The following is a 21,032-nucleotide window of genomic DNA, read 5'->3' as shown; positions in this document are numbered from 1 at the left end:
TCTGGATTTACCCTGCAGAGATCTGAGGAGCAGTTAGTACCGGAGTTTAGAACGCCAAAACAACACATCTCAACAATCCCGAAATGAAACTTCATTGCTATAGACTAAACCTGCAATAACAGATTTTTTTGGCCACAAAAAAAGATGTGAACACATCTCTGACATATATATTTGCGACAAGTTGATATGGTGAATTTGTTAGCAAACAACTGCGTATTTAATCTTCTAGCAGTTACGGAGCAACATTATCATCTATTTGCAGTCGTGTTCGTGTCAACCTGATGAATGTAAGTCCAATATTCAATCTCTTATAGCTCTGCTTTGGTCTCCACCAACTCCTGATCTAATCTGAGATGGCAGTGTTTTTTTAGCTTTATTTGAGATAAAGTTTCTAAAGTAACCTAAACAGCCAGTGCTAATGATTGCACAGATTCCTGCGCCAAAGTAACCTAAAGTATTGGAAACAAATTAAACTTATAGACAGTTATCGACAGAATACCAACAACACAACTTTTTCAGATGACCAACAACATAACAAATGACCAATGCTATTTGTTAAATGATGTGGACAGTCTTGAAGGATCTCCATAACAACATTACATTACCCTTTATGATGCCCCTAAACTAAACAGAGGTCTTAGATAACCACTGTGTGTCAGCATTTTTGCATCAGAACATCCATCTGTACCTCAGAGGACTGTTTGTTTTTCTTACAAGGAATATGGTTGTCCTTCAACGTTGGTGTGTTTGTGCTGCCGGTGCAAAGGCCTGGGGCTGAGCCAGCTGTATCCCTGACCCTCCACTGCTGCATGGCTATCCATCTCTGTCTCTGCTAGAAGCAACGTCACTGCCAGACTCAGACAGGCACCAGTCAGGAGGACTACACCGCCCACACATTCGCTACATGCAAATCACAAGAACTGACACAGATTAGCATTAGGAGTATTTCACAAACAGCTGTCAAATGGTATTATGTGTACACGCACGCACACGCAAATGCACACGCACACGCACACACATAAACACACACACACACACACCGAGTAATGTGTGTCAAGCTCTTGGTGTCACAGATGCCACACTTCAGTCTGGGACCGATCTCCAGCCCTAGGACAGTTGATAAAGACAGTCAAAGAATGGAAAAAATAAATTTGCTAAGATCTGGACATCCTAAAGCTGCTGTCTAATGCCTGCTGCCCTGACTGTAGGCATTTAGACAGACAGACCAAGAGACACATGGCGCCGAGGCACAAAGCGATGCCCCCAGATGCTGTGATGATATCCAGTATTTCTCCCAGCGAGCCTGTCGACACACTGGTACACACTCTGCTCTCATCCAAAAGAGCAGTAGGAGCTGTCTCCCATGTCTCACTGCCGGCCTGCCTGCTCACACAGGCACAAACACACACACACACACACACACACACACACACACACACACACACACACAGACAGACTATGTCAACTAAGACATGAATATCCAAATACAAATATGTGTAAAAGACGTGGTTATGGAATGCAAAAAGTGTCAACAGTAACATGTTTGGATTACCAAGGTTACCAAGAGTACTGACTTGTGATTGGATGCATGTTATCCATTATTTTGATAGAACTGCTCTCTCACAATAATACCCAGCAATAATAGCTGCAATGCTCATTGTATCAGCTGTTATTAGACTCTCTCTCTTCTACTCAACACATACTGCCCCAAAATATACATTTATATACATATTCTAGACCCAGGATGGAACTGACAGGACGGTGGGACAACAAACCTAACAAATCTCACTGCTACTTCAGCACCACAGACAGCGCCATGGATTTATTATCACATAGTGAAGCCGTCTACACATGATAGGCGGCAAAAACGCTTTGCGCTGGCTGTTCCATTGATTTCCTATCGGGAAAGTGGTGCCGCCCAACTACGCGCTGTGCTACCCCTGGCGTTGTACACCGCTCGGATTTAACCCTCCTGTCAAATTTGACCCCTTTTTAACACTGTCTATATCAGAAAGATGGCATTCTTTTTAACCAAATTACCACAAAAAATGATGGATTCCATGCAACGCTCTTTGCAAATACAATCACTTTCTTTGAATTTCAGGTGTGAATTGAAACGGTTTCAAATCTCTATTCTGACCAAACTCATCCAGTCACCATACACTCCTCTGATCTTAACTATCAGTCAAAATAATTCAGAATTTCTGCTTTATTAACTCAAATATTAGGTACAATTCTATACAAATGAGGGTTATTAACCATGGATTCCAAAAAGTAGTATAAAACTGGTGGTAGTAATCAGAGTTGAACTTATTTAGACTTTGACCTAGTTGCTGCTGACCTTTCGAAGCGCCACCAGTGAGATAAGAGCATGTCGTTACCAATGGGAAACAGCTCCTTTGCCGCCCTTGATGGCGTTTACCTGCGCTTTGCTCTGCGCCCAACCTAGTGGTGTGCAGGGGAGCAAATCCTTTATCGTGTGTAGGCGGCTTTAGGCGACTGATGTTTCAGAGCCATGGTCGGGGCCGTAGATTCTAACTTGCACAAACCTCAGTCAGTTAAAAGATCAATGAGTCAGGCAGCCTAGACTAACACATTCAACCAAACAACCCCTCTGCTAATACTCTCTCTCTCCTCTCTGACGGAGAAGAGGGATGGAAAGTAAACAAGGGGAATGCATTTTGTTCATTTTGCTAACGAGGGGGGTGGATTTCTCTTACCTGTGGTGCTATATATCAATCTAAATTGTTTTGGTGTGAGTTGCTCGGTGTCGGAGATATCAGCTGTAGAGATGCCTGCTTTGTATGGAACTAGACGGCTTGCAGTGCTCAAAGCACCAAAAAATACAACAGCAGCAAAGTCTTTTATCCAGAAATCATGCCCTAGTTCAAATAATCCATGAACTGGATACTGACTCGGATCATTTTAAAATTCAACTGAAACTGCTTTTGAAGAGGGAGCAGTCACGTAGTCATGAATGATCTGGTGCTTCGTGTTTTATGGTGTCTTTTATGTGTTTGTTCTTGAGTTTTATGTATTTTAAAGGCACATCTAGGGAAAGGCATTGCAACTTAGCTGTGGTGGTTGGCATAGGTATATGCTACATACTTGTCCCTATACAAATACATTTTAAATAATTCATAAATAAACCCGGTTTTGAGCACTTTCATGTCATAACTATTTTTCTTCCACCGAACTACACCCGCCAACCGCATCACGTATTATGGATGAAAGGCTCCAAACAACAACGAGATTTAACAGCAGCACAGCGAGCAACCACCAATATCACCTATAGAACTCTTCAGTATTGTCTTCAATGTGCAATCATCATGTTCAAATAACAGATCAACAGTTAGCCTGAGCCTCGTGCAACTATGATGAGTGATTTTCAAACATGGAAACACACACACACACACACACACACACACACACACACACACACATTACCAGACATGGCTATGTAGCAAAAACAATGTAACAACACACACTCAAAGTACACACTCATACGCTCACACAGCCTATAAACAGTGCACAAAGTGACAGCCATCACTGTTGTGAGCTGAATAATGGAAAGAAGGAAACATCCCATAATCCATCACCCAGCGCCTTGACCCCCAAACGCCAACAACCTCCGCCGGCTTGTCCTCCTTAATATACTCTAACCCACCAGCCCCACCCCCAGAAACACCATCACACACGATATCGCACATGGAAGGTCACACAGTGATTTAAACATCCAGCCTCTCATACTGTTTTTAACACACACACACACACACACACACACACACACACACACACACTGACAGATGGAATTCAATTTCGTCACAGCAAACTGATTTTCACGGACATTCACGTTCCCGCGTCTCTACCACAAATGGAAATTTCATGCAGTTAAAGAAGTCTTCCTCTGGTTTCAGTAAGACACATAATGACGTTTCTAACCCATCACACACTTCTTTTTTTTTAAACCCATATTTATCCGAGAAGGTCGACAGAGAGCAGATGTGCCATCTCAGCAACAAATTGCCATCATTAAACACTGGAGCATGCACACGTTTAGTGCCTCGCTCAGGGGCACATCGGCAGCTTTTACCACAGCATTAGTTTTCATTTTCATAAACAAAACTTGTGTGGCCACCAGCTGGTCCTTTAACTGTTGACAAACCTGCATCTTTATCCTTCTAGCTATTGCCTTTTTTTTTTTAATAGTAAAAAAATGGGAGATTTCACAAACCGAAGACAGATCGGAGCTTTTTGAATGATTCCTTCAAGCCATTTGAGTCCCAAGTCAAAACTGCTTTTATTGTTTTGCATTTCCAACTTCAATGAAGGTGTCTTCATTCATTGGCTATTGAAACGTTTAAAATACAACATATTCAGAAACTGTAACTAAATTTCAACCTACTAAGACTGCACTACAAATCACCGCCATGTCCCTTATCTTTTCTTTTCTCGTGTGAATAATATTTGTATTGACCTGTGTGTTGATCTGCTGGTTGATCAAGACTTAAATATCTCAGCAAGTACTGAAAGAAATGTATCAGTGACAATGTAACTAATGACTTCTGTGTTCCTATCACATTTTTTAGCTGGGACCATCATGATGTGATAATTATAATCTGTCTACTACTTTGATTTATGACCAAATACCTGCAAAACCTGAGCCCAAACGTCTTTAACTTTACGGTGCTGAGAAACACTTGTTTTCCGTTTCATTGAAAAAGCTGCTGTATATTCTATGGCAAGAGCTGGAGGGCTTAAAGAAGCAAGTGAAGAGGCTCCACTCAGAGGTTATATGAAACGTCTGTTTCTAGATTACCTACAACACAAGCAACAAGCCACAGTGTCTTTGCACCACGGTGACGTGTCGCTTAAAGATCTCTCGCTTCATCCGCGATAATTAACATCTGTTCTCTTCAATCACGCAAAGCATCCTGTGTTTGATTGCTCCCTGTGCCAACGTGTCCTAAAGAAACTGCTAATGAGCCTGTCGGAGCGGCTCTGCACACTGATGATCTGTGCCTGCAGGCGAATTGCAATGCACAGACTGAGATGAAATGCATCCTCAAACTGAACTGCAGTGTTTGACTTCCACTATAGATCAATCAGTATGTGAACCATCAGTAGAGTTGATGACAAAAGGTCAGAAGTTGATCTTTTCTTACTCTACAGATCACAGAGTAAAAAAAAACAAAAAACACTTGTGCACATCTTCCTGGTGCAGGTTAAAGCTTTTGACCCCAGCACCATTAATATTGATCGGACTCCGATCCTCCCATCTTTAAACATCTCTGCACCTCACTCCCTCACTCTCACATTCAGCTGCTGTTCGAAACTTCTCCAAAGATTACACCCCGTTCTTCTTCTTTATTCTCTAGCTGAAGTTATTATTATTGCTTTTTCATTGTCTTCCTGGACATGTACTTATCAAACTGCAACAACAGTAATTGTAGACTTAGGAGAAAGAAAAAAGCGTTTTCGGTTTTAGTGAATACCCTGTCATTTTATACCTTTTTTCACTTGGTGGTTACACAAAATTGAACTATACAGGCTGTTGCAGACTAACTTCACACAATTCCCTGTGTAGATTCAATCAAGTATCTTTTTGTATATAAGGATTTCCCAAAAGAATAAATGGGGCAGACATACATTACATCCATGTGTCTTATGGTTATTACTGCTCTGAGCATACATGTGATTAGTCATGTAATCACCTGAGAGCTGCTCTTTAATGTTTCTCCGACCATGGCATGCCTTATTTTGCATTTTAAGTTAACATTTTACTCCTGTAATGTTGCCTTTATCTATATAATTTCGGAATACTGACCAGGTTACTCATATAGAACTATAAAAAACAGATCACAAAGAAGCTCCGTCCTGTAAAGTAAAACGATAATCTTTCTCTAAACATATCACTGATGGAAATGACAGTGACATGATACAAGTAGGAGCCATGATTTGCTTCTGTAATGTTAGGTTATGATTCACTTCCAACTGCTAAAAACAAACTGACTGCTGCATGTAACAAAGACCACAAAACACTAAAAACAATCTTGTTTTCCATTTTAAAGCAAAATGCCACTTGATTTATTACCAAAGAGGCTTAAAGGCTGAAAATACTGTATATGTGATTTGAGAGGCAAGCAGAAGGATGTGTGGGCATATTAGAAATGTAAATCATTCATTAAATAATCTTTTGGCCTCCTCCAAAACAGTTAATCGCCTGCAGGGGGTCAATACTCCCTGTGAGCATTCACTGAGTTTCACTCTATTCTGTAGTCTTGTATGCAGGTCCATTTTAATGCAGAAATCTGCAAATGTGTGAAGTTTCTCTGCTTGATACCAATAACAACACTGAACTGTATGTGGGGAGAAAGTCTTCTAAAAACCTGCTAAATCATGAAAAAGTCTACTTTGCATACATTTCTTGTTTTTCACCCCAAAGCAAAAACATCAACATGCAGCTAAGTCTCAATACATCTTCTATCATTTCAAAATGTAATGCAGACTCGGTTTTCTAAACAATCACCTGCATTTCATCTATAATACACAGGCAAATGAAATGAAAAGATGTGCCAGCAATTATGACAAAGTGTGTTTGGGATACATTTGTCCCTTGAGCCATTATGCAAACTAAACTGATTTAGTTCCAGTTGTCATCTCATGTGTCAATATTGCTGAAAAGATTGTGCATGGCACAAACACTATCAGGTTTCTGCTAAAACATGTTTTATTCTATTTATTCATTAGATTTTCATTGCACTTCAGTTCTTGTCATTGTTTATAATACTGTTATGTGGAGACTGACTTATTTTCACCTGCCAGGGCTTCACAAGAAGGGTGCCCTCTATCTCCCAAATAAGATAAGATGTTGCATATAACGGTCTACATTTTGATGCTAGGCGGATTATATTAAACATCTGCTAAATAGAAAAAAGTCTGATTGTCTTATGTTCTTGTTATTCTGTAGATAACAAGTAGAGTAAAGCATAGCAATAGATAATTGTTTGAATACAATGAATTGAAATAACCCGTTTTTTTAAATGAAAGGTCATTGTCACATATTACACCCAGGTTTCTGGTTGCAGGTGTGAGATTTCTAGACCAGGAAGCAATTTATTTTTCATAAAATTATGCTAAACTTTGGACCAAAGGACAAAAAGATGGGATTTCTGATTTGTTTTCATTTAGCTGGAGAACATTTTCGGACACCCAGTAGTATATTTTTTGACACAAAACATAAAAGCTGATGAAAATTGCCTTCTTCACTGGTTTATGAGAAATTAATTTGCATGAAGTCATACGGAACAATAGGGGGCTAAGTATGGAACCTTGGGCAACACCAGAAGTCAGACAGGAAACAGAAAAGGCGGCATCACAGACCACTATAGAAAACCAGAGCAGTATCCCTGATGCCAATCCACTTTTTCAAGTATAATTCATTGCATCAAGACTACAAAGATACCAAATAGAGGTAACAAAAGATAAGAGGTCTTGGAGAAAGTATGTGCAACCAGGAGGTGGCTTTTTGCACCGTCTTCTAGTGTAGCAATTCAAAAACAGGTACTGATATATCTGTTTTTTGACATGGTTGGACAACATAACATACTGCACCCTTAACGCTAATTGGGGCAGCAGTGCTAAAGTTGAAATTTAAAGTGTCACTCACAAAGCACATATTTAGGTTTTGAAAGTTACTCTTTACTATGGTAGCCCCATAACAGCCTGTAAAAATCTAATTTACAAAGAAAATAAAAATTACATCCCGCTCTCTAGAGGTGCAAAAATAAGCCTACACCCGAAATGGTCACAAATTACCCAGAAGTGTCAATAATAATGGAAAAGCAGCAGAGCTAAACACTTCATTACTATTTTACACTCAACCACCAGTCTTTCATCTATACCCATTGACCTTCAATCCTTTACATCACTTACATTTAAACTGCTCACAGTCCAAGAGCCTTTTGCCCTAAAGGCATAAAAAGGCTTTTAGCATTGGAAGATACGAAACACACCTCCTCATTTAGGTCCATTCTGACTTCCCATTGTTTTGCCGATATGTGCGTTGCTTTTAGCTCCGAGCAGATCTCATCATGCCTTTTAACACAGACTTCTCTTGTGCCTAAGACATCACCTCTGCAACTCTGACTCCAACTTTCATAATGTTCTTCCAAAAAATGAAGGAAAAAAAGATAATTTCACTCAAAGCCTTCAGTTCCTCAGCTGTGCAGCTCCTTCTCAGTCAGAGACACATTTCTTGGTGACAGGAAATGCTAATGCAGCTACTCTTATGTTTGTCTTTCCTAGTTGAGAACACTTTTAGCACTTTGTGTGCAGGGCAATTGGGTGATTAAGTAATTTCATTTTAAGTTGCCTTCAATGTCTGAGACAGCATTTCCTTTTGTTGTTTCTGCATCTACTGGATAAAAGACTAAATTTCTGCGACTGGGCTCTGCAGGCTGAAACATTTGGAAACGTTATGGCAACTAGTTTGAGATGCAATTTTTACGTCAGATAGAGAAATATTATGCTACAGTGGCCACGGCAGTACAGTTGGAAAGTACAAGTAGCTTTGAGAAGAGACAAAACAGGGGACTTTTCTATGATGGATGACATTGTACAAAATCAAAGTCCTGTTTGTAACAGAGGCAACAAGGCCTACGATTAATTAACTTCAGTTGCATGAAGGTCTGTTGAAACATGAATAGTTTGCTTTAAATGCATGAGAGGTTCTCTTGAATATATTACAGTGAAAATGCTAATTAACCAAAAATATGAACACGATCCTGCTTGACAATTAGAAAATGTAGCATCAGTGATCTGTCTCCTGCTTTCTTTTGGCTCAGTTTAGAAAGGGTAGTGCTTATTTCCCCACAAAGCTGTTTTCCTATCTGACTGGTTTGTAACTCAACTCATCAAAAGCTGTCCAGAAGGAAACAATGAAACACGAAGACAGAGAGCGGTTTGACAGCTATGAAGACGGGAACAAGACCGACTTTGTTGCGACATCTTCAATTACCCAAATTGATGCTGAATCCATTTTTTTAAGTTTTCACACAGAACAGAGCTGATGGTTGGGATGATGTTTGATCCTATGTAGTTTCCTATGTGGTTTCATTTCAAGTGGTCAAATCCTCCAACCCACCCTGAAATGAAGTCCTTTTCCACATTATCAACGTTGGTATGAATAAGGTTTAATTCATTTTGAGATGCAAGTGAAAGCTATACTCATAAAAGTTGCAAGATTTCAAATAAATATTCAAAAGACATGGACAATTCAAAGGCAACGACCACAGGCAACAGTTGCAATTAAATTTAAAAATAAACCAAAGTCCTGTAGATGGATGAAAAGATCAAAGAAGGAGTTGTTTTTGACATCATTCCCTGTCTAAGACCACAGCTTATTATTAGGACATTTTTCATATTTTATATTAAGAAAACGTTTATTTATTACAGCGTGAGGTTATTATTATGACTTATTTTTATGCAGTAAGGAGCAGATGATTTGGGCCAAACAACAAATGCCTGCTGTCTTCAAATAAACAGGAAGCCTAAGGACAACATTTCCCAGATCTGATTATAAAACATGAGTTAATTTGCTGTTGCAGACAGTAGCATACATTATTAAATATCTGGTGAATATTTTACATTGTGCCCATGGTAGTGTGTTGTAGGTTTGGGCTTCTGCAACTGCTGCCGCATTTCAATACCTGAACTAACTGAAACTTGTTTTACAAATATCTGTTCATTTTGTAGCACAAAGTTTTTATGATGCAGATGAGCCTTCATGTGCATCCAAGAATAAGATTAGCTTTTTGTTAGATTTTGTGGTGCCAAGTGTGCATTGCTGTAGTGGTTTTCCAATACAAGACCTTAGGTTTTCTAGGGGATGATTTTTTTTTATTATGTTTTTTTTTTTATATATGGAGATATTTTATGTATATAAGGTTTTCATTTAGATCAAAAAAGCTTGCACAAACTGCATAGAATCTTTGTTTATGTCTAAAAGAGTTGATTTATTCAAGCCGACTGACTGAAATATGGACACCGATGAATGCAAATTTAATCCTATTATAAATAATGAAAATTAAAAATATAGGGCTTATCATGGTCTCCCCTAGCTGTAAATAGTTGGGCCAATGCATTTTTTGTCTCAGTGCATGCATTGTTTTAGACCGGTGCAACACTGGCAGCGCTGACGCTAGTTAGCTTAGCGTAGTGGATGGAATCCTATGTTGGCGGTTAGCATATTGTGAATAAAAAGTGAACTACCAAAAAACAACAACAACAACAACCTAAGTACTTCTTGTGGCCTGCGTATTCACAACGAGTACAAATAGCAATGCAGATTAAGACTAGAGGATTTCCTAGGCAGATATTGATTTGGGACGACGCTGGGTGGAAGCACAGCCGAAGCACTGCTACATGGGCGGTTCTTCGTTAGTTCACTTTTACTCACAACATGCTAAGGAACAATAATATTTGAGTTGCTTAGTTGTTGCTTATGATCTAGTTTGTTTTTTATTTTTTTACTTTGGGATTGTATTTGTTTTTTAACATGTTCAATAAATTGACTAAATGAAAACTACAATTGCTGCTTGGTGCATATTATCAATAAATCACTTGCAGTAGAGATCAAAGAGACAGTTTCATCACTGGCTCGTCTGCAATTAATTTTTTTCCCGTGTGAATGTTGAATGACAGTTTCAAAGATAGTGTTGCTCTTTTATTCTGAAGGATGGATAACAAATCATGATGTGCAGCGCTGTTATTTGTGGACTTTGGTATTCTCACTGAAATATTATGAGACCTTGACAAACATCCATGCTGGACACCTTGAGAGAACGATGGGAGCGAATAGTCGTAAACAAAAGAAAGCAGGCGGTCTGAACTCTGGAACAATCTCAGGAATAAACAGACAATGTCTGTAATTCATTCATGAGCTCCAATGATTTTAAAACCTCTCCATCAACAAGAGCTGCAATGCAGAGGGCTACTTTAAGCCATTTAAACGTAAATGCCACTGAAATTCATCTTGATGACAGGCGATCATTAGTTCATGGGCTGAAAATCTCTGCAGGCCGGTTTCACTCTGTGACTTAAACACCTCTGCTTCCTCCATATTCGGCTTTCATTTCACTAATGATTTTCCTCTTCAAAGGAAACAGGTTTTCCTATTTTTCCTCGAAATATATGCATATTTTTTGTGTATTTTCACTATCTTTGCAGGAAAGCAATTTTGGCAGTGGAAATGGAGCAGTGGAGCCGCCGTGCATGCTGAGAGTGACGTGAATGCATCTATCGAGGTAAGTAAATGGCCCACTCCAAATATATGACCTACAGCGCGAGTCGCTGGTGAAATCCTTTATTTTCTGGTTTGAAAATTAAATTGATCTAAGAAATAGGGAGGGATGTACACTCATACACGCATAAAAACAGATCCTAAAAGCCTCCAGCCCTCCAAACCGGACAAGCATAAACAGACGCACACAAACACAGTGTGAATGTGTACTGCAGTAGAGAGAGAGAAATCCATTTAACACTACACAAAGATACATTCAGGGGGCAGACAACAGCAGCACCTAACAACTGCAACATAGTTCAACCCACTCTTAACGGCTCTGGTTTCGGAAGTGTTTTTTCCTAGAGAAATAAAATGGATAGAAAGACCATTGAACGGTTTGCCATCATTTTGATTGGTACACAACAAAATGGCGATTGTTGTTATTTTGTCATTGACAATTTGCGTCGGTGGGGCCGTAAACTGTGTCACTGGGAGGAGAGTCGCCCGATGCAAGTCAGGAGACGTTCTCCAAAGTTGCAGGGAGTGAGGAGGGACAATCAGAACCAGTGTAAGCGGTTTGGCAGACCGCTAACGTTAGACCCAGCCCATTGCTCAGCTCATTCTCTGTAACTGCCAGCCAGCCAGCCCGTGTGCATTTGCTAAATGTTACCTGTCTGTTATATTTTTAATAGATGTTTGACCAACATTATGGAAAGAAGGTAGAATTTCTCCCATTCTAAAGTCAACTTTTAATAGTCCAAACCTCAGGCCTACAAGTATCTTGCCTGTACTCAGTAAACTATTAGAGAAAATTGTGTCTGTGCATATTCAAGACTATCTTTCTATAAATGGTTTAACATCTATGTTCCAACATGCATATAGAGCTGGTCACTCTACTAGCACCGCTATGTTACAAATGTCTGATAGCTGGCTTACATCCATTGACAGGTCGATGCTTGTGGGCGCAGTTATTCTAGATTTCAGTGCTGCATTTGATGTGATTGATAATGATCTCATAAATAGTAAACTTATTTGTTATGGTTTAAAACACAGCTGTTTTGTGGTTAAGAAGTTACCTTTCTGGTAGATCACAGACAGTATATTACAATGCTACTTTTTCAAAAAGCAGGGTGTTAGACTGTGGTGTTCCACAGGGGAGTTGCCTTGGAACTCTTCTATTTGCAGTTTTCACCAATGATCTTCCACTGGCAGTTAGGCAAGCAAGTTTAACGATGTATTTTGATGATTCTACCCTCTATTATGCCGCATCAAAATGCTCTGAGCTTAATCAGGTTCTATCTAGCAAGATCAACATTGTGATCAATTGGATAAAATCAAACAAACTTGTGCTTAATGCATCAAAAGCAGTCTGCATGATAGTTGGGTCTAAACATACTAAGCACACAGGCCTGAACTGGTTATTTAAGTTGCAGGCCAATCTATAAAACAAGTAAATAAAGATAAGCTTCTAGGACTACGGCTTGATAGTACATTGTCGTGGTGTGATCACATAGTCTATATGGTTTCTAAGATGGGTAGAGCAGTTGCCATCACAAGGAAATGCAATCATTTCTTACCTCTGCTTTGTTAAGGCAAATTGTTTGCTCTTTACTTCTATCCCACTTGGTTTATTGCTCAGTAATCTGGTTACCTGCTTTGAAAATCCTGCTCAGAAAACTTCAAGTAGCACAAAACAAAGCAGTTAGACTTGTTCTGATGTGCAATTCTAGGTCTACTGTTGTGAAAATGCATGAACGTCTTATATGGTTGAGTGTAGAAAATAGACCATTAGCCAATGTGCTTACTTTATTGCACTCGGATATTCAAACTCAGACACCACCATTTATTTTTGACGTTTCAGATATTCACGCTTATTTAACAAGAAGAGCTTGTCAGGGGCAGATGATTTTACCTTTACCAAAATCTAATGACCTGAAAAAAAACCCACAGAGAGCAAGTTCTTTGTGGAATAAAAATCCCAAGTAACGTTCGTTCTATCAAAGTCAAATCTTACCTTCACTTAAATCCTTTATCACATGGTTTTTAATTGTGTGGTGAAAAGTGATCAATGTGAGCTACCTTAATGGTTGCCATGTAATATACTGTAATATCTAACTTTGTTTTCAAGACATTTCCCTATTTGCTTGGTATACTATTTTTTTATTTAATTGTATTTTTTTCTTTTCTTTTGTTATTTAGCTTTGTAAACATATATTGTTGTATTTTGCTCTTTCCTTGATTTTATTTTCTGTATATGTTATGTAATGTTTTAATATTGTCTGAATAAATGTTTTGGACCCCAGGAAGACTAGCTGGTCGTCTAGGCGTCAGCTAATGGGGATCCTTCTAATAAACATAAATTCATATACCCCTTCGCCACATTGTTCACAGAAAACAGGCCAAAAAAAGCGGTCACTCGTGGCGATAGCAGTGTGCTTTGTATGGATGAAGTATGACGAAAACTTGATTTATTTAGCGGCTGCTACTCCGCTGCTCGCTTGTCCGTCGCTGCTAAACCTCTGGCAATGGTACCCGTAAAAATGCTCTGAATTTTACCCATTCATCTGGTCACCCTAACTTATTCATGTCAATTATTTTCCACGTTCATATTGATTAGGTTTCTTCTTCTTCTTGGAATGATATTGTTCTGACCTCGTGTCCGTGTACAGGAGGTTATGGTTGCTTGTGTTGAATGAAAACAGGAATTGTCTGACCTCTTGGCTCTAAAGCCAACACGTGCTGCTTATTAATATCACAAAGTTATTTTACATTTCAAAACTCTACTGGCTAAAACGCCTCGTTATCTACCTGAAAAAAAAAAAAGTTGGGTTTGTTATGGCAAAGAAGTGCATACAAATCCAGCAGAGTGCACGAGGAGAGCGAGATGAGATTAATGAGACGCTCGGAGCACCTTTGTCTCCTGCAGTGTCTTCAGAGTAATTAACAAAGGCTCTGCACTGACTTAAAGGTGCCGGTTTCAATGGACATTACCTTAATGGTAATTTAAGGGAGGTGCTGTGGATGGGTGAGGAGGCGGGGGAGGGAGGAGTGTGAGAGCAAAGTCAAGGGGAGTAAATATAACACTGACTCATTTGTAGGGATAAAAAGACAAACGGAGAGAGAAAGAGAGAGCGAAAGAGAGAGAGAGAGAGAGAAAGACATGTTGCTGATATCCATCAGTTTTGTTCTTATTGTTACATTTTGTCGACATGATTGTTGCTTTTGCACAAATTTTACCACAATGTTTTATTGTTTGCATCATACTGTACAACTGTATGTGAATGTGTTAAATGTTTCCCTGTTTATGTTCTTCAGACATACTGTGTCCATATGGTCATGCTAATAAAGCCAATAAAGCTCTTTGCATGTGTCTCTCTCACTCAAATTCAAACAATTACTATGTTTTTTTTATTTTAATTTTGTAATACATTAAAAACAATTCTAACACACACACGATTTAAATCCGCTTTAATTACTTCTTTAATGAATTGTATGGGGTTGACTGTTCTTCTGTAGTTTGTATGATGTTTTGGCAATATTGTTACATTCATGCCAGTAAAGCAAATTTGAGAGAGAGAGAGAGAGAGAGAAAGAGAGAGAGAGAGAGAGAGAGAAAGAGAGAGAGAGAGAGAGAGAGAGGTCTTATAGTCTCTCTTAAGTCTATATACACACACACACACACACACACACACACACACACACACACACAACGTTTTCACTTCACACGTTCCACCAAAACAAGATCCTTCCCGAGGCTATTTTGCAACACGGTGGCTCCGTCCGGCGTTTAGCGCCGCCCAAGACAATTGTGATTGGTTTAAAGAAATGCCAATAAACCAGAGCACGCTTTTCTCCCATGAATGCTGTGTGGACTAGCCAGACCCTCCTCCGCAACGCTGTGGAGGAATGACTTGGGGTTTATTCGGCTCAGGACGCTAAACTTTAACCTCAGGGGAGCCGAGATTACAGGTCTCTGTGTGTGTGTGTGTGTGTGTGTGTGTGTGTGTGTGTGTGTGTGTGTGTGTGTGTGTGTGTGTGTGTGTGTGTGTCAGGTTTTTAAATTACTTTGGCAGTCCACTTTCTCTGGAGGGCAGAGTGCTAATGAACTCTACTGGAACTACAGTTATCACACCTAATTATTTCACAAACACAATCATTCATTAGTCCGACTGGGCGGCAGTTTTAAACTGCAATATGCAATTCATTTTAACTGCATTACACCATATCCCAGCAAGGGTTCAACAGACAAAATCTTATATTCTTTATTTTCAATTAGCCTTAAAGTAGTTAAAATGATTACGGTTTTTAAGAGTCTACATGCACATGCTTGAATAAATCATTAAAGCATTCCTTGGAAATATCTGTTTTAACAAGCTGGAAAACCATGTTTTCGTTATTCCATTTACTTACCTCCTACTACTCTTCGAATGCAAATCGGTGTAATAATGTTGAGACATTTTTGACGCATATATCCCGTTCCCTTGTGTCATATGGGTGCGGCCGGAAGTGAACTGGGTTGTGTAGTGGAGAGGAGGATAACAATCATTAGCTGCATGCCGTATACACTGGTCGGCTTTGACTGGTCTGGTTCACTTCAAACCAGCCGCCTGATCCTCCACCTCGTCTACACTTTCAGATCGGCTCTGCTGCTATTTTAAATCAGTACAGTCTTAATGAACAGCACCGTGAACTTTTACATAACGGCATGGATAAGCTATCCGGACAGACAGTTGTTATGAACAGCAGGGCATGCTGTCTGTATTCTTATACTCGTCGTTTGTTTCATAGGATTATTACTTGAGAAAAAAATGCTGTTTTTTGGGGATGTCTAGTCTGCTTCTCCTTTTTCTAGACTTGAAGACAACTTGTACCGTGTAATGACTTTCATGTTTTACGCTTATCACCTGAAACTCTCCAGCTTCGAGACTATTCACTTCCAGGTTACAGTTGTAACTTCAGCTGTTGTATGATGGGCTCGAAGCACTACTAAAACACACATGACCTACACAGTTATACTGTGCCTGAACACATCCTGTGTAGACACTCAGTATGTTTACATGCATGCCAATATGCAGCTATTATTCCGAAAGTGACAATATTTCGAATTTGATACAGATCATGTAAACAGCATATAGCGGTTGGATATTTTTCCCAAAAATAGCATTTTCAGACTAAGACATGTGGCATATGCTGGTATTATTTGGGTTTTAGACTCATTCTTTGGATATGTATACGGCGCATACGAAAAATGCTGGTCAGGGTTTTTAACGCAGGTTTATGGTCAGCTCTGTCCGTTGCTATGGTTGCTGTACAAAAAGCAACCAGCCAACCGTTTACAAGGCTGCGGACCCGATAAGAAGGACAAACACAGCTTCTACATCAACAGGTTTTTGGATATTCGCACACATCGCTACGTTGACCTTCTCAAGAAGCTGGTTGAAGGACTGAAAGAGGGACGCTGCGATCGCACGGTCCAACAAGCCACCCACCGCTGGTAAACTTTGAAAAAATCCTGGACGATATTCCGACCAAGCAGTTTACATGGCTGATGAAAGTGAATACCTGGTCGTAAACTGCCGCAAAATGCAATAGAAACCCTGATTGAGACGCATATTCCAAATGCGCTGTACACATGTCCAAAGAATTATTCTAAAACCCAAAACATACTGGAATATCAAACATCTTAATCAGAAAATTCTATATTTGGAATAACGCCTTATTCAAAATATCCAACCGGAATAGGGCAATGCTGTTTACATGACCTGTACCAAATCCAGAATATTGTCACGTTCAGAATAATAATGAAATATTAGCGTGCATGCAAACGTACTCACTGATGCAAGACTCATTTCGATCTTCTTCACTGCTCCTATGCTTTTTTTGCGTGTGTGGCTAAAAAATTATTTCTTGCAAGCCAATCAGAGCAGTCCGGGCTTTTTGGGAAGGGGGGGGGGGCTTAAAAAGACAGGCGCTCAAACGCAGCGTTTCAGACCGAGGGTGAATACAGGTAGAGACAGTAGGACAAACACTTTAAAGCATGTAAACATGTTCTAGTAGAAACCCCCCCCCCCCCCCCCCCCCCCAAACAAAAGCCTGAAAATGAGGATGATACCTCTCCTTGAAAATCCTCATGTTCGGAAAAGAAAAAAAACAGAGCACATGCCTGCGGTTACAGCAAGACTCCCCACAACCATCGCATCGCTTCAGTCCCCCACAGCAGATTGAACACCCTGTTGAATCCCAATAAACACATCTGTGTGTGAGGTGAGCACGGCAACATGTCGTGCCGGCATCATCACCTCAGCCTGCCTCTATCTGCTCCTCTTTGATTTAAAAATAGCCATGTTTGTGCGGTTGGGCAAAAAGTATGAATTGCAAATCGCTGCTGAGCCCTGAAGACGGTGAAGGGAAGCGACGTGCGCAGGGCCGGGCGTGTGTGTGCTGCAGTGAGGAGGGCTGAGTGGAAGAGGCAGGTCAATACAGACCGGGCTGTAAACACTCACAGGCTGGAATCATTTGGAAACCTCTGGCATCCACTGCAGCGAGGGGAGGGAGGGAGGGAGGGAGGGAGGAAAGGATGAACAAAATGATAGAAAGATTAGAAAGTGGGGAAGGGAAATGTGGCTGAATGGGGGGAATAAATGATGGTAGTAAAGGGAAGGAAGAATGGGGAAATAAAGCAGTGGGGCAGATCAGGGAGGGAGAGAAGTAAAGCTAGGAAAGAAGTGAATATGGGGAGAAGAAGAGAGAAAAGATTTAGTGTATTAAAGCAAGAATAGACGAGGAGTTGGGGGGGAAGGAACGAAGGAGGCTAGAGAAGGGAAGAAAGAAGGGAAAGAGGGAGGAAAGTAAAAAGGAACTAAAAGAAAGGAAAGCAGGCAAAGGGAAGAGTGAGGGCAAAAAAAGAAAAGAAGAAAGAGTAAAGGATGGAAATAAAAAGATCTAGATAGAAGGAAGGAGAGGGGAGGGAAGGATGGAGGTGAAATAAAAATGGCCATAGAGAGGGAAGGAGGAAGGCTAGAAAGACAAAAGAGGAATAAAGTAAAGTGGGAATGAAAGAAGTGTTAGGAAGGGGGAGGTAGGGGAGGGAAAGGTGATGAAGGAAGGAAGGAAGGAAGGAAGGAAGGAAGGAAAAGATAAGAGGAAAGTGAGGAATTACCGAGGAGATGGAGAGAGGAAAACATTGTAACTAAAAGGAAAGGAGGCATAGGAGTGATGGGAGAAGAAAAAGATGCAGGACAGAAGGAGGGAAAGGATGAAGAAAGGAATTGAGAAAGAAAAGAAGGAAGGAGAAGACAGAAAAAGAAGAACAATGTAAAGGGAGGATGGAGGAGACAGAAAAGGAAGAACAATGTAAAGAGAGGATGGAGGGAAGGGAAGGGAAGCAAGGAGTGAGGACAGGAAGGGATCAAAGTAAGGACGGAGGGATGTGTGCAGACGAAGACGAAAATAATCCTGAGGGGCGAACAACAGCTTTGCTATTTGGGTTTGTGTAAAACAGTCGGCACAGTCGCCGCCGCTCTCCTCTCACACGTCCTGTACACGCTGCAGCGGGGGGGTTCCCACCAGACAGTCGGCCTATCAGGTTAACGGAAAAGAAAAAAATCATTTTTAAACCGACCGACTCATCATTCAACACTATTCATCGGCCGGCTGTCAGATTTGCCCGCGAGGGTGCTAGTCATAAAAACAGGCAGCCAATAAACCAGCTGACCCCCGGTAAGAGGGGGGAAAAACAGGCAGCCAATAAACCAGCTGACCCCAGTAGAGGGGGGAAAAACAGGCAGCCAATAAACCAGCTGACCCCGGTAAGAGGGGGGAAAAAACAGGCAGCCAATAAACCAGCTGACCCCGGTAAGAGGGGGGAAAAACAGGCAGCCAATAAACCAGCTGACCCCCGGTAAGAGGGGGGAAAAACAGGCAGCCAATAAACCAGCTGACCCCCGGTAAGAGGGGGGAAAAACAGGCAGCCAATAAACCAGCTGACCTCCGGTTAGAGGGGGGAAAAACAGGCAGCCAATAAACCAGCTGACCCCCGGTAAGAGGGGGGAAAAACAGGCAGCCAATAAACCAGCTGACCTCCGGTAAGAGGGGGGAAAAACAGGCAGCCAATAAACCAGCTGACCCCCGGTAAGAGGGGGGAAAAACACAGCCAATAAACCAGCTGACCCCCGGTAAGAGGGGGGAAAAACAGGCAGCCAATAAACCAGCTGACCTCCGGTAAGAGGGGGGAAAAACAGACAGCCAATAAACCAGCTGACCCCCAGTAAGAGGAGGGAAAAAGAAGCCAGGTTGCCACAACAAACCGCTCCTCAGCTCGCCTTCCTGTCTGAGGAAAACAGGCAGTTGATTTGGGAAGCGGCGGGAGGAAGAGTGATGAGACAGCTGTGGTAACGCTTTGCACAAGTCAAACCAGAGCATCTGCCAATAGAACAGTTTCTTTCCCCTGAGACTCATCTGAGCACCACATCTAGCACGATCGTCTGCTGGCGTTAATAAAACAAACCAAAGTGTGCCAAAGAAAAGGCCGTACACATGTGGGAAGAGAAGAGCTGAAGGAGGAGACGGAGGGAGGGGTATTTACGATCACTGCATTTAGCCAAACGTTCAAACTCTGGCTCGGATAAGCAATTCACGGCCCTTGATTAAAGTGCAGCGTTCAAACAGAGGAGGGGATCCATCTGCTCGCCGCTCTCCAGCCCTCTTATGTTCACATGTGCCCGAGACCAGGCCCATTAGAGGCCATACGCAACCCGTCTCTGGCACAGATGAGTGACTCCAGGCAGTCGGTGGTTTTCTGCGGGCTTTGCTCGGTCCACAGGACACGAGGGCGCGCGACGGAAACGCCGTCGGGTTAAATCCCTGGATGAATCTCTGCCAAGCAAACAAAGAAGGGCCGATGTTCATTTATGCACAATTCAAATGTAAGGAGAGACTAAGAGTTCTCTTGCCTATACAGATAAGGTGCTCTTCAGCAAGGCATTCAACCACAAATTAGCGCTAGGCAATATATCGATGTTGTATCAATATCGCGATATGAGAATAGATATTGTCTAAAAAGTGTGTCCTGTGTTGTCCTTACCTGGTTTTACAGGCTGCATACAGTGAAGTGGTGTCGTTTTCTGAACTTACCAGACTTACCAGAAGAGAAGAGAGATGCATCACTCTGTAGCTAAAGCAGAGAGTGCAACACAAAGAGTGACGAGAGGAGCTGCAGCAATGTGCAGTACAACAACAAAAAATTCTTTTGAAAATGAAACCATGTAAACTTATTCTGATATAACCTCTAAATTCAATTATGAACCTGAAAATGAGCAGAATATAAGCACTTAACCCAAACCATGACCTTGTCTTAAACCTAACAAAATAGTTTTGTTTTTCACATAGTTTCTGGGTACTTGTCACTCATCACCTGGCAACTGAAATCTGGACGGTGATGTTTTAATATAGGGTAGAAAAGATGCAGATGCACATGGTAATTTGTGCCAGAGCTGGATGCACTTCCTGCCCGTGACAGCGTCGACTGACTGGGAGGTTAAAGCATCGCATGTCCTTAAACTATACAGCATAACCATCAAGCACATCCTTGAAGATTGTCCAATCGCCATGGTAGCAGACGGCTGGCTCAACATCACAGCAGAACCAGATGGTAAAGGTGGCAAAAGGTGCCAAGTGGTATTATGTGTGTCTGTGTCCGTGTGTGTGTCCGTATGTCTTTGTGTGTGTGTGTGTGTGTGTGTGTGTGTGT

The 21,032-nt window shown here is 41.1% G+C and overlaps 1 protein-coding gene and 1 long non-coding RNA gene across 2 annotated transcripts in view; one reads left to right on the top strand and one right to left on the bottom strand.

Annotated features, from left to right (window-relative positions):
* Nucleotides 1-10,886, top strand: part of LOC116701846 (uncharacterized) — a 24,378-nt gene extending 13,492 nt beyond the window's left edge. Inside the window, exon 3 of the long non-coding RNA XR_004335017.1 lies at nt 10,875-10,886. This is a non-coding gene — a long non-coding RNA (uncharacterized LOC116701846). The remainder of the gene's footprint in view (nt 1-10,874) is intronic.
* Nucleotides 1-21,032, bottom strand: part of grin2da (glutamate receptor, ionotropic, N-methyl D-aspartate 2D, a) — a 254,730-nt gene that overhangs the window by 197,650 nt on the left and 36,048 nt on the right. The window lies entirely within an intron of this gene.

Source organism: Etheostoma spectabile, chromosome 14 (assembly GCF_008692095.1).
Source record: "Etheostoma spectabile isolate EspeVRDwgs_2016 chromosome 14, UIUC_Espe_1.0, whole genome shotgun sequence".
NCBI classification, from domain to species: domain Eukaryota; kingdom Metazoa; phylum Chordata; class Actinopteri; order Perciformes; family Percidae; genus Etheostoma; species Etheostoma spectabile.
The sequence above is the reverse complement of the archived record's forward strand: the minus strand, read 5'-3'. Positions and strand labels throughout refer to the sequence as shown.